General features: G+C 35.8%; 1 protein-coding gene across 1 annotated transcript in view; it reads left to right on the top strand.

The window, feature by feature from the left end:
* Positions 1-2,147: 2,147 nt before the first annotated feature.
* Positions 2,148-13,995, top strand: part of ZNF280D (zinc finger protein 280D) — an 89,992-nt gene continuing 78,144 nt past the window's right edge. The window contains exons 1-2 of the mRNA XM_044665298.1: positions 2,148-2,195; positions 6,663-6,690. The gene's annotated coding sequence lies outside the window, so the exon portion shown is untranslated. The remainder of the gene's footprint in view (positions 2,196-6,662; positions 6,691-13,995) is intronic.

Here is a 13,995-nt window from a genome sequence, read left to right as displayed (position 1 = left end):
AGAGAGAGAGAGAGAGAGAGAGAGAGAGAGAGAGAGAGAGAGAGAGAGAGAACATTGAAATTGGGATTTGGTTCAGTATAAGGCTGGGTTCTAGTCTCAGTAAACTACTCGTAGAATAGCAATGTTAGAACTCCATCACTTTCTACCACTTCTGACACCTCACTTCTTAAGGACCTCAACAACGCCATGGTTGGTGAGGGACAGTTAAAATGTATCCTGCAGAAATGAATTTGATGTTTCATGGTGGGGAGGGACTAGTGCCTATTCAACAGGTTATAGGACATTTGTTCTCAGACAACCATTCTGCTAAACAACAGGCCAGGGCTAACTTCAATATTTTAATTGCTGATCCTAAGAGTTTTTAAAGAAGATTAGTTTTTAGTTTGTCTTTTACAACATGAAAGGGTTATTTTTCTTGAAATTTTGTTACTTTTAGAGGGGTATTTTTTAGAGTAATATTTAATCTTTTCTTATGAAATAACATAAATCTTGGTTGTAGGTCCTTCTATGGAAATTTTTTCCCCATAAAGCATGATACCTCTGGTTTTGTGGGTTTTGTTTGTTTTTTAGAAAACATGAGTTTGGGTCTCCTTTCTCATTATTTCCACCAACCCACCCCACCCCCTTCCCTCTTGTTGCTTTAGCTGTAAATCTTTTGTTCACTACTTTTAGAATCTTGACTGAATGAATCACCACATAGCAGGATACAATCAGTATTCATTTAAAAAAATAATCTAAATATTCTTCTCTCCTAAATCATCAGGGGTACTTAACTTCTTTTGTGTAGTGGATCCTTTCCGCAATTCTGTGGGTGAATTCTTTTCTCAGAGTGATTTTTTTAATGTTTTCTTTTTTTTAATTCTTTTTTTAAATTTAGAATATTTTTCCATGGTGTATTGGCTCCTTGGTGGAAGAGTGGTGTAAGGGTGGGCAGTGGGGGTCAAGTGACTTGCCCAGGGTCACACATCTGGGAAGTGTCTGAGGCCGGATTTGAACTTAGGACCTCCAGTCTCTAGGTCTGACTCTCAATCCACTAAGCTACCCAGCTGCCCCACTGAGAATGATTTTTTTAAACTTTTTGTTCTTGTTCATTTTTATTTGTTCTCTTTCCCCCCCCTGAAATTCTGGAAAGGGAAATACTAAGCCAGAGAATTTTTTTTTAAAATTTTTTTTTTTAAACCCTTAACTTCTGTGTATTGGCTCCTAGGTGGAAGAGTGGCAAGGGTAGGCAATGGGGGTCTTGCCCAGGGTCACACCGCTAGGAAGTGTCTGAGGCCGGATTTGAACCTAGGACTTCCCATCTCTAGGCCCAACTCTCAATCCACTGAGCTACCCAGCTGCCCCAAGCCAGAGAATTTTTTAAAAGCTAGTCTCTTTTTAGAAGCTGAATCTGTCTTTGGAGTCCATATCCATCAGGAATTTTTCCATTTTTTGTGGGTCCAGATGAGAAATCCTTTGGGATAGATAGGTGGTAACTTTTTTGGCTTACTTGCCACATGAAATCATGGAGTTACTGAATTAGGAGTTTCAAACCTCTGAAGTCATTTTCAATCTACTCCACACTAAAAGTAAGAATATCTTTGACAAACAGTGGCTTAGCCATTGTTTGAAGACTTCTAGTGAATCTGCAAACCTTAGTGATAATACTTAGATTTGTACAAGGTAAACAACTTCAAATCTGTTAACATTCATTTTTTTAAAAAAAATGAGTTCTGAATCCCCCCCAAGAATAATGTTTTAAAATACATAGGTTTTCGAAGGAACTCAATTTTAGTGAAAATAGTTATCAATTTTTTTAAAAACATGTCAAAAATATACTTTTGAGATAGAACAAATTTTTTTAAACTACTTTTGGAGAATTTTATAATACTTCTTTGGAATATGTCATTCACAATAAGAATTGGATTAAATTTGAGGAAAAGAAATGTAAACATGTTGTTTCCATCTTTTTCTGCTTCATTGTGCTTCATTCCATAGAACTGATGACTTCCATTTTATTTTTTGCTACTTATACTTTCTCATTCATTGATTTTACCTGTATATAAGCATGCCACCCATTGGTGAAGCAGTTGAATTACATGTTTTTTTTTTCTTTTTTTCTTTTTCAAGACTTTAATTCTTCTTTTGAACCATGTGGTAACATCTTGCTTCACTTCTGTGCTTTCTGAGGAAGCCACAATTTTCTGATTCAACAGGTATTGATTGGTTTAATTTCTGATATTTATTTAGAGATTTGGGGAGCCATTTGTATGTCTCGGTAGCCATCTTCCCTTCTGATCTATTTTCTTTTTTTTAATAGTTCCTTATTTTTTATTTGTTCTTAATTTTTCAATTTAATTAATTAATTTAGGGTATTTTCCCATGGTTCCATGATTCATATTCTTTTCCTCCCTTCTCTCTTCCCCTCTCCTGGGGCCCACACGTGATTCTACTGGGTTTTACATGTGTCATTGTTCAAAACCTATTCCCATATTATTAATATTTGCAACAGTGATCATTTAAAGTCAGCATCCCTAATCATATCCCCACTGAATCATGTGATCAATTATGTTTTTTCTTCTACTTTTCTACTCCTACAGTTCCTACTCTGGATGTGGATAGCGTTCTTTCTCATAAGTCCCTCAGATTTGTACAGGTTTTTTTAAACACCACATTTATGTAACTATATAAGTTTTAAAATATTTTGCATCTTATCAGCCTTTTAAATTTTCATTAGTTGAGGATCTATTATTACCAGTATATTAACTTTGTAAAACTAGCATACAGAAGTTTACTTTATTATATTGCTTTAAAAGCCTTAATAATCAAAGGACATAATAAGTAATTGAAACTTTATAAGTTAATATTTATTAGAATATAATTTGAAGACATGTACTGGGCCACCTATGAATCCAAACCACTGATAGAAGCATTTGTAATATGTTCTTTTCCGAGATTATATTTTTACACTGAAGTGATATTAGAAGATATTATACCACCATATCTGAGAGCCATATTCTTTGCCTATGTCTCTCCATGTATAATTTTTTTTCTTGTATCTCATGGTAGCTTAGATCTACCCTAACTAACTTTGGTTTTATATCTTGATTTTTATATATACCAGATGTAGTTACTTCTCATAAAAATTCCCTTCGTTGGTAGTCTTGTTAGGTAGTAGTCTTTCTTGTAATTAATCGCTTTATAATAAAAGTAAGGACCATTTGACAATTTCCAAGTAAAAAGCACAGTGAAGCTTACTTCTACACTTGGATCCCTTGTATAGTTGATGTCTGTGGTGGGTTTTTTTTTTTTAACATTTATTAATATTCATTTTTAACATGGTTACATGATTCATGCTCCTCCTTTCCCCTTCAACCCCCCCCCCCCCGCGCCCCCCCTACCCATGCGCATTTCCACTAGTTTTGTCATGTGTCCTTGATCAAGACCAATTTCCAAATTGTTGGTAGTTGCATTGGTGTGGTAGTTTCGAGTCCACACCCTCAATCATGTCCACCCCAACCCATGCGTTCAAGCAGTTGTTTTTCTTATATGTTTCCTCTCCTGCAGTCCTTCCTCTGAATGTGGGTAGCATCTTTACCATAAATCCCTCAGAATTGTCCTGGGTCATTGTATTGCTGCTGGTACAGAGGTCCATTACATTCGATTTTACCACAGAATGTCAGTCTCTGTGTATAGAGTTCTTCTGGCTCTGCTCCTTTCGCTCTGTATCAGTTCCCGGAGGTCTCTCCAGTTCGCCTGGAACTTCTCCAGTTTATTATTCCTTTTAGCACAATAGTATTCCATCACCCGCATGTACCACAGTTTGTTCAGCCATTCCCCAATTGAAGGACATACCCTCCTTTTCCAATTTGTTGCCACCACAAAAAGCGCAGCTATAAATATTTTCGTACAAGTCTGTTTATCTATGATCTCTTTGGGGTACAAACCCAGTAATGGTATGGCTGGGTCAAAGGGCAGGCATTCTTTTATAGCCCTTTGAGCATGATTCCAAATTGCCAGCCAGAATGGCTGGATCAGTTCACAGCTTGTGGTGGGTTTTTTTTTAAAACCTTTTTTAGTAAGTTGATACTATATCAGTTCCAAAGCAGAAAAATAGTAAGAGCTAAGTAACTGGGGTTAAATAACTTTCTCAAGTCCATAGCCAAGAAATGTCTGAGGCCATATTTGTTTTATTTTTTTTAATTTAGAATATTTTCCCCTGGTTACATGATTCATGTTTTTTCCCTCTCCCCCAAACACCTCCCACCCCTGTAGCCAACACGTTCTACTAGGTTTTACATGTATCATTGATCAAGACCTATTTCCATATTATTGATAGTTGCACTAAGGTGATTTGTTTAGCATCTACATCCCCAATAGTATCCCCATCAATCTTTGTTCAAGCAGTTGTTTTTCTTCTGTGTTTCTACTCCCACAGTTCTTCCTCTGAATGTGGCTAGTTTTCTTTCTTATAAGTCCCTCAGCATTGCTCTGGATCATTGCATTGCTGCTAGTAGAGAAGTCCATATGTTGGATTGTACCACAGTGTATCAGTCTCTGTATACAACGTTCTTCTGGTTCTTCAATCCCATTCGCCTGGCCCCTACCACTCTTCTACCTTGAAACCAATACTTAGTGGAGAATCTAAGGCTCAGTGGATAGGGCCAGGCCTGGGTTCATATGTGGCCTCATATACCATTTAGGTATGTGGCTCTGGGCAAGTCACTCAATCCCATTCGCCTAAACCCTACCACTCTTCTACCTTGAAACCAATACTTAGTGGAGGATCTAAGACAGAAAGTAAGGGTTACTTAAAAAATAAATGGTGTTTTGTACAGCTGACCAAGACTAAAGAAGGAATGGATATAGTATGAGGTCAGGAGTGCTGTGGTCCTTGAGATAGTGTTCTGATACTCTTGAGATGGTTTCCTAGCTTTCCCCTTTGCAATAGTTATCTGAACTAAATTAGCAATACACTTTTCCTTTTACAGGGATTTCTAGGGTGGTAATTGAAGGAAAAGCAAAATTTTATCTCTTATTCCATTTCTAGATCTTTTTGAGTACTATAATTTGTTGAGTGGAGTAAGAATCATAGGATTTCAGTATTCTCCAATGAAGAGGTCAGCTAACAAAGATAATATGCTGGGTGCTGTGGGACCATTGGGCCCAGATGGACTCTTATATATGGAATTTTAATTAAGGAGACCTCAGCTTGTTTTTAAAGGGTGAAAGTAATAGAGAATGAAAAGTAATTAAAATTACATAGGTATTTAAGATAGTAGTCAATTAATGTGAGCACATGTCTTTCCAGGGAGTTCTGACAATAAATTGCCTTGCCATTACCAGGAGTATGGTCTTGGGTTGTTCTCTTAAGTGAAGATCAAATGATGCTTATAAGTATATCATTTACATGTAATTCTACACATGAATGCTCACTCAGACTCTCTAAGAGAGGGAGGAATTAACTTGCAGTGCACAGTGATCCAAATATGGAAGGGAAAGTCTCATTTATCAATGTAACTGTGTTTGAATGTGTATGGATGTTTTTTAGTAAGCAACATCAGATCCTTTGAATTCCTCAGAGGAAGGATTGCACTTGCAGTTACAACATTCTGAGAAGCAACATATTCTTGGGTATATCATTGAAGGATTCTAGAAACCGTAAATCATATACTAGGAATATCAATTGTGTTAGTCATAGTTTAAAGATACTTAATAATTAAAATAGTTGAAGTATATGATTGCTCAATTTTGCCTTTTTAAAAAACTGACACTTTAAATACATGATCTGTGACATTATTAGTCATTTATGATTGACTTGATGTTGAACCTTTGCTTAAGAACATAAACCCTAATTACAATGTTCATTTGGAAAATATAACTTAATTTATGATGTGGTTTTACCACTTTGTAGGGACATGCCTGGACTGCCTATGATCATCTAAGATATAATTTATAATTGACATTTACATCCAAAAAGAAATACATTAAATTGTTAGGACAATCCTAGCTACATATAATACAATGTAGAGAGTTATTAAACCATGTGCTCTTTCCTTTTTATGTGCAAGTTGTTTGTTCTTTTATTTTTATTCTTTAATCAATTCTTTTATTATATCTTTTGTTTCATTTCCCAATACATCCTTACCTATGGCATGGTTACCGGAGTGTGCCTGAGGGGCCTGCTTTCCTCTCTGTCTCCATACATACTTGAGGGCATTTCTCCCATCACCCATCCCTCCGCCCAGCAGCCCAATGGGAGCAGGTCCTCCCTTCCCTGTCTGGGGGAAGGTGAGTGGTTCACATGCAGAATGAGGGTTGCAGCTTGGGCACTCAGTCCTTAAAAGGTTTGCCATCACTGCCCTAATCACTTGCCAAAGCCAACCCTAATAATAAAGGGGGAGGTAGAGAGGGGAAGCAGTTTAGAAAAACTAACTACCACAACAACCAAATCTGATAGTATATCCCTTCTGCAAATAAGGAAGAAGGGGGAATATTTTCTTATTTCATAATTGAGACTAAGCTTGGTTATTATTATTATAATAATAGGATTAAATTGTGTTTTTATTATTTCCAATTATGTTATTGTGGTTGTATATATTGTTTTCCTGTTTTTACTTTGTTTTGTGTCAGTTCATGTTCTGTCTTTACCTATATTTCTTTATTTCTCTTTTTGTTCCTAGAATAAGAAAACTATATCAAAATGACAAAGTGAGTCTTTACCTATATTTCTTTATTTCTCTTTTTTCCTAGAATAAGAAAACTATATCAAAATGACAAAGTGATGGGTCTGTAGTCAGAAACATCTGAACTAAATTCTGGCCTTAGACACTTACTAGGTGTGTGACTCTGGGCAAGTCACTTAAATCTATCTGCCTCAGTTGTAAAATAGGGGTCATAGTAATAGCACCTACTTCAGAGGGTTTTTTGGATTTTGAAAGAGCAGTATTTGTAAAGTGCTTATCACAATACTTGGCAAATAGGTAATTAATAATTTTTTCTTTCCTTTTCTAAAGAATCATCTCTTAAAATAAAGAATAAAAATGAAGGGGGGATAAAATTCAATAAAGCTAACATATTTAAAAGTCTAATGTTATATAGTGTTTCTGCTATGTAGGATTGAGTTTGGGAAGGGGGATTATTTTTTGGTTTGAACTATTATTTCTATTTCCATTGTCATCATATATTTTATTTTCCTGGTTCTATTTTACTTTACATTGGTTCATTTAAATCCTGCTATGTCCTTAAATTAGGTGTTTTGCCTATAGAATTCCATATTTTAAAAATGTAGCTTTAATAAGAGTAGCCTTTTTGCTGTACCTTATGTTCTTCATGAAGGTTTGAAAAGTCTAGTGTTTACTTAGCTGATGGTGATAGATTGCTTTGGTTTGGCTTATGGGAGTTAATTATAATCAAGTACTCAGCTGGTTAAATTTCAAAGTTAGGGTCACTGTGTAAAGGATATAAAAATTATGGTTGTACTGAATATTTAATAGGGTGGTCGCCGGGAATTTAATTAATTCCAAATGATTTTTTGGCAATTTATTTATAAAATAAATAAGGGAAGGAGTGAAAGTAGAGAAATGAGAAAGAGGGTAGAGTAAAAGATCTACTTAATGAGCTAGACTATGTGCTCAAGCCCTGGCTTACTCTGCCAGGGTTCCAGTAGCCCCAGCACAGGGCATAAGGGTCAATTAAAGATTGCCATGAGGCCTCCTCCAGATGAGGGGCCCTTCCCAGAGACTAGTGCCTCCAGGAAAAAGCCACTGAAGGGAGTCAGCCTTTTTCACTCACCCATATGGTAGTTCTAAGGGAAAGCAGTCTTTAGTCTTTGGCCAGAGCTCCTCTAGGGGCAAGTTGAAGGCAAAAAGCCCTTTTCACAGGAGGTTCTTGCAATTTGTAAAGACCATTCCTTGCGTCACTTCCTGTGCTTTCCTACCATTTTACGTGTACCAATTACAGTTTTGCTTAGGACTGCCAGGGGATAGTCAGTAGACTCTTGATTTTTCACCCACTATTGCACAGGTGGGTCACAGACCTCCCCCACTTGAGGATAAGTGGGGTGTGTACAGTTTTGGTAATTAAATTTAAAAATGGGCAGAGTATTGCCCATTTGAGAAAGATTTCTTCCACCACTGTATCTGGGGTTATGGGCCAGCTTTGAATGATATTTACAAGTAGAGGAGCCTATTTGAATTTAAAGGATTGTTAAGAGTTGAGTTGTTTTTCTCTCATTTGCGTCTCTCCCCGCTCCCCCCCACCCCCATTACAACTGTTGTGAGAAAGAAAAGCTGTTAATATTAATTTGATTGATAGCAGTGCATTAAAAGTTAGTTGAGGGGCCACTTGTGGCTCAGTGGATGAAGAAACCCAGAGACAGAAGGTCTTGGGTTCAAATATGGCCTCAGGCACTTCTTAGCTGTGTAACCTGGGTAAGTCACTTAACCTCCATTACCTTGCCCTTACCACTCTTCTGACATAAAACCAATATACAGTATTGATTCCAAGATAGAAAGATAAGGGTTTAAAAAAAAGTTACTTGAGAGTATTTCATGTTCACTGAGTAGGTATTTTCATTTTGCCAATCATTTATTTTGTTCCCTAACACTTATTTAATACCTTAAATTTTCAAGGTATTGAGGAATTGGGAAATAGGCAGGATATCAGATTTAAACTTGCCTTATCTATGAAACCTGGGCCCTATTCAATGAAATACTTATTTATAACTCCTACTATTAGAAAAAAAAAGAAATTCCTTTTATTTATAGCAGACTATAGCTCTTTTTTCCCATGTTATACTTGTATGAGACAAAATCCTAAATGTTAGTTGTACATTGAAATTTTTGAATTGGTTATTTGTTTTATTTGTTAGTTTAGCAGTATAAAACTTGACAATGTTATTGAATTACAATCATCTGATTTATTTAGGTTATAGTTTTTGTGGGATTTTGTTTCATTAGCTTTTAGAGTATTCTCTCTGCAGTTATAAAGAACCTGAAAACATGACAGATTAAATGGAAATATCTCAGCAGATAGAATTTGAGATCTCTTACTAGAAATAACATTACTAAAACTTCATACATGAAAATTTTAGTTCTAAAGATTTTTTGTTTCCTTATGGGATTTTTTTTTTTTACCTGAAATTACTTGGAAGTATGTTTATAGTGGTATTTAGATAGATATGTAGTTTGGTTTCTAAAACTTCTCTCTAAGTCTACCTGTGGCTTCTTTAAAAACATGACTTTTTAGGGGGCAGCTGGGTAGTCAGTGGATTGAGAGTCAGGCCTAGAGACGGGAGGTCCTAGGTTCAAATCCGGCCTCAGCCACTTCCCAGCTGTGTGACCCTGGGCAAGTCACTTGACCCCCATTGCCTACCCTTACTGATCTTCCACCTATAAGTCAATACACAGAAGTTAAGGGTTTAAAATTAAAAAACAAAAAAACATGACTTTTTTTCAATTCTTGTCTTCTCTTTTTCTTGGATATTCTTTCCTTTGGGTATTTGTGACATTCTTTTCATTTCATAACCTGTTTATCTCCACCTCAGTTTCTTTTTCCTGCATCAGAGATTTAGAGATGAAAGGTACTTTGGAGCTCATCTTCTCCCTCCTTTCTTTTTTTCCTTTTGAGGAAATTGAGATCTATGGAGTGACTTGCCTCAGGTCATGGACTAGTGGAGTCCTCTGAATCTACTCAAGCACACTGCTTTGAATATCAGTTTGCTACTCCCTAACTAAGGGTGTAGGCTGAGATTCTGGCCTAGATCCTCTTCTCTTTTTTCCTTACACTTTCCCTCTTAGCAACTTCATCAACTTCCATGGCTTTAGTGATCATCTCAAGGAAGACTCCCAGATTTCTATTCAGTTTTAGTCTCTTTCTTCACCTCTGGTCCTATATTGCTTATTATTTAGAACTGAATGTCCAACACATCCCAAATTCATGTCTAAAATAGGGCTAATTATCTTTCTTCAAGAACTCACTCCGATTTCATAATTCCCTACTTCTGTTAAATAAGTATTCTATCATTCTTACAGTTATTCATATTATAATTTCCTAATTGTCCTCTCAGTCTAGTTAGGAAGTCTCATTGAATACCTTCACAATATATCTCATATCTGTCTCCTTTCTACACATGTATTTACTCTCTTAGTTCAGGCACTCATTAACTCTCATCTAGATTTTGTAGTAGCATTCTAATTGTTCTCTCTGCTAAAACCCAAGTCTGACCAGCAGTGACTCCTTGTTGCCATTAAAGCTCTTAATAATTTGGCTCTAGAATGACTTTCTCTCCCATTACATGTAGAAACAATTTTTGATAATTATTTTCTGGCATTTTGAGATTTAGATTCTCTCCGTCCCTCACTGACATCCCTTCCTGAGGTTGTAAATCATTTAATAGAGTTTATACTAATGCTTTCATGAAAAAAGTATTTCCATATTCCCCATGTCATTACTGAAGACATAGCACATATATAATAAAGAACTCATGAAGGAAATAAAGTGAAAGATATAGTATGTTTTGATCTGTAATCAGATCCCAACATTTCCTTCTTTGGCTGTGGATAGTGGGTTTTTTTTTCCATGAGTCCCTTCAGGTTATCTTGGAACCATATTTTGCTAATAGTTTAGTCCTTCACAGATGATAATTATAACAGTATTTCTATATATACTGTTCTGGTTCTGTTCACTTCACTTTGCATCAGTTCATGTAAGTCTTTCCAGGTTTTTCTGAACTCATCCTATTCCTCATTTCTTATGGCACAATAGTTTTCCATTACAACCATATACTATAGGTAAGCATGATTTTCAAGGTTTAGTAAACATTCTTTTCACATACTTCATATTCAAGCCAAATTGACTTGCTTTGCTATTCCTCACATTGCATCTTACATCTTTGTGTCATGCAGAGGCTATCTGTCCCCCATCACCTTGCTCAGTTCTTATGAATTCTTACCTTTTGCATGAAGTCCTTCCTTATTCTCTGCTCCCTCCATTTGCTTTATATATATTCTGTATTAACTTATGTGAATTTGTATTATTTCTCATGAGACAATGTAATAAGTTTCTTATCACAGAGAGTTTTGTATTTGTCCCTGTGTTCTTTGCACACAGTTCCTGGCCCATAGTAGGTACTTAATTTTCTTTTGTTATGAATTTAGCCAATATTAGCAAATATTCACATTTCTATAAAGAACCCAAAAGAGGATTATATTTTTATCTTTTATTATACAGCTTGGTTTTTTAAAAGTATATATTAAATTTAACATGGTAGTACCGTGTTGCCCAGCTTGTCTGTACTTCCTTCAACTCTTAAATGTATTTTAAAATAATTAATTGGTGACTCTTCTCTCCTTTCACTATTATCTCATCACTATTACTGTCATTCTCTTCCAAAATAAATACCCTCCTTTGTAACAAATAATATAGGGATAAAAGACATCCACATAATGATGGTGTCTGAGAATGTATGTCTTATTCTGCCCCTCTACTTTATGACTTCTCTGCCAAGAGGTGAGAATCATGATTCAACAGTATTCTGTAGTCATGATTGGTCTTTGCATTGATCAGCATTCTTAAGTTTTTCACAAATATTTTCTGTTATAATATTATAATCAATAAAATAGTTCTCTTGGTCCTACTCACTTCATTCTATAAATCCTCAAGTTTTTTTTTATCTGCCTCTTTCATCATTTCTTAAGAAGTAGAACCTATCCTATTATATTCATATACCATAGTTTGTTCAGCTATGCCCCAATTGATGAGCACCCAGTTTCTTCCCATTTCTTCTCTAGAATAAAAGGTACAAAACATATCTATATAGGGTCAGGTGGAAAATTGGAATGATCAAAATAGAAAAGTGTCTAAAAATTTGGTGGGATATTAAATGTTACATAGTATGTTTTTAAGAAAACAGAGAGGTCTGGCACTGGGATTGTATGAGTGGGCATCTCTAGGTTTAAAAGTTCTCTCTAGGGGGCAGCTGGGTAGCTCAGTGGATTGAGAGCTAGACCTAGAGAAGGGAGGTCCTAGGTTCAAATATGGCCTCAGATACTTCCTAACTGTGTGACCATGGGTAAGTCACTTAACCCCCATTGCCTAGCCCTTACCACTCTTCTGCCTTGCAGCCAATACACAGTATTGACACCAAGAGGAAAGGTAAGGGTTTAAAAAAAAAAAAGTTCTCTCTGCCATTGGGTAGCTCTTTTTTATTTCAGAAAATTACCTGGGACACCGGGGGCTTAAGTGACTTAAAACATAATCAGCCACAAAGCCTACATATGTTAGGTAGGACTTGAATCCAAGTCATCTTGGCCTCAAGTCCAACCAATCCTCTATTCTCCATGCTATACTACCTTTTCCAATATAATGAATTAATATTGGTAAATTTATTTCGCAAATTGGTTTATATATTTAATTTACTCTTAAGTCACTACCAGAGAGGTTCCTTAATGGAACAAGATGAATAATGAAATTTATGGAAAAACAAGTAGGTCAGAATATCTTATCAGAGTGTCCTGATAAGAAAATCTGATAAAATTGGTATTAGACTCAAAAGTATTACAAATCATTTATTTCCCCAAACTCTTTGGTACTATGCATAAACAAAAATAGAGAAATAGATCACCAGAATGGATAACTTATACCAGATACTCAAACAAATATATACAAAAATACAAAGAGAAAAAAGACCTAGGGGAAGGAGTCATTTTGAAACAAATGTGCTTGGGGAAAATTAGGCAGTAATGTTAGGATAAATGAATTGAGACTCACACATTATATGGTTTTTTAGTGAATTTCAGCAGGATGAAAGTTTTAAATATAGGAAAAAAACTATAATAAAGATGGAATGAAATGAAATGTAATGCTTAAGGACTTTACATGTGAGAAGTAGGAGATGGTTTTTCTTTCTCTTTAGCAGATAGGATTAAGGACAAGTAGACATACATGACTACCTTAAAATATATTTCTTAATGAAAAACCTTATAGTAAAAGAGTCTCATTTCTTTATTCCTCCCCCTGCCATACCATATGAGTACCTGCCTCCAGAATTTATACTTTTCTTATACAGCTGCACTTAGTAAATGCTTATTAAAGACTGCCGACAACCATATTTTGCTTTAAATAGACTTTTGTGGCCTAGAACCTAATCTATCTGGTAACATCATTTCTATAAGAAAAGTTATGTGACTTTAAAGCAAAAAGTTTTGGAATAAGATTCTTTAAATTTACAACTGCTCTTGTTTATGTAGCCTATTTAGAAAAGTTTCTTTTAAGTAAATTACAAAAGACTTATTACCAGTATTAAGATATATGGGTTTTATCCACTGAGCCACCCAGCTGCCCCCAAACTCTTTTCTTCATTGGATTTTTGTACTTCTTTCCACTTGATCAATTTTACCTTTATTTAAGCTGTTATTTTATTTTTGCATTACCTTTATTTCTTTTTCCCATTTTTCTTCTACCTCTCATTTGATTTTTGAATTCCTTTTTGAGCTCTTCCAGTGACTGAGACCAATTCCCACTTTTCTTTGAAGTTTTCATGTGATTGCTTTGCTCTGTTTCCTACTAAATTCATCCCATGCTCTTTGTCTCCATAAAAATTTTCTATGGTTAGGTGTTTCTTTTGCTGTTTACTGATTTTTCTGAGTCTTTTTTTGCCTGGTACTGAGAGTTCTGAAAACTGCTGATTCTGTCTTTTCTGCTGGTGGCTTTTGGAACTTAGAGCACTGTGAGCTGTTTTGCTCTGGGACTAGGGGCTTTTCTGTGGACTTCAAGGTCTCACTGTGGGCAGGTAACAAGGCTTAGGACTTTAAGGGGTGGGTGTGGGGAGCTCTGCTTTTGGTTTAGACAGGATCCCAGGATCCCAAAGTTGGCCTATGCCCAGGCTTGGAACTTGGGGCAGTAGGTGGGAGGGTGGAAGGTTCTCCTCTGTGTGCAGTTTTACTTCTAGTTCCTCCTTATCCCATGAAAATTGACTCTGCCTACCTTTCAAGTTGTTTTCCACAGGAGAGTCCC

The sequence above is a fragment of the Gracilinanus agilis genome, chromosome 2 (genome assembly GCF_016433145.1).
Source record: "Gracilinanus agilis isolate LMUSP501 chromosome 2, AgileGrace, whole genome shotgun sequence".
In the NCBI taxonomy this organism is placed as follows: domain Eukaryota; kingdom Metazoa; phylum Chordata; class Mammalia; order Didelphimorphia; family Didelphidae; genus Gracilinanus; species Gracilinanus agilis.
Note: the sequence above shows the minus strand (reverse complement) of the source record. Positions and strands in the feature narration are given on the sequence as shown.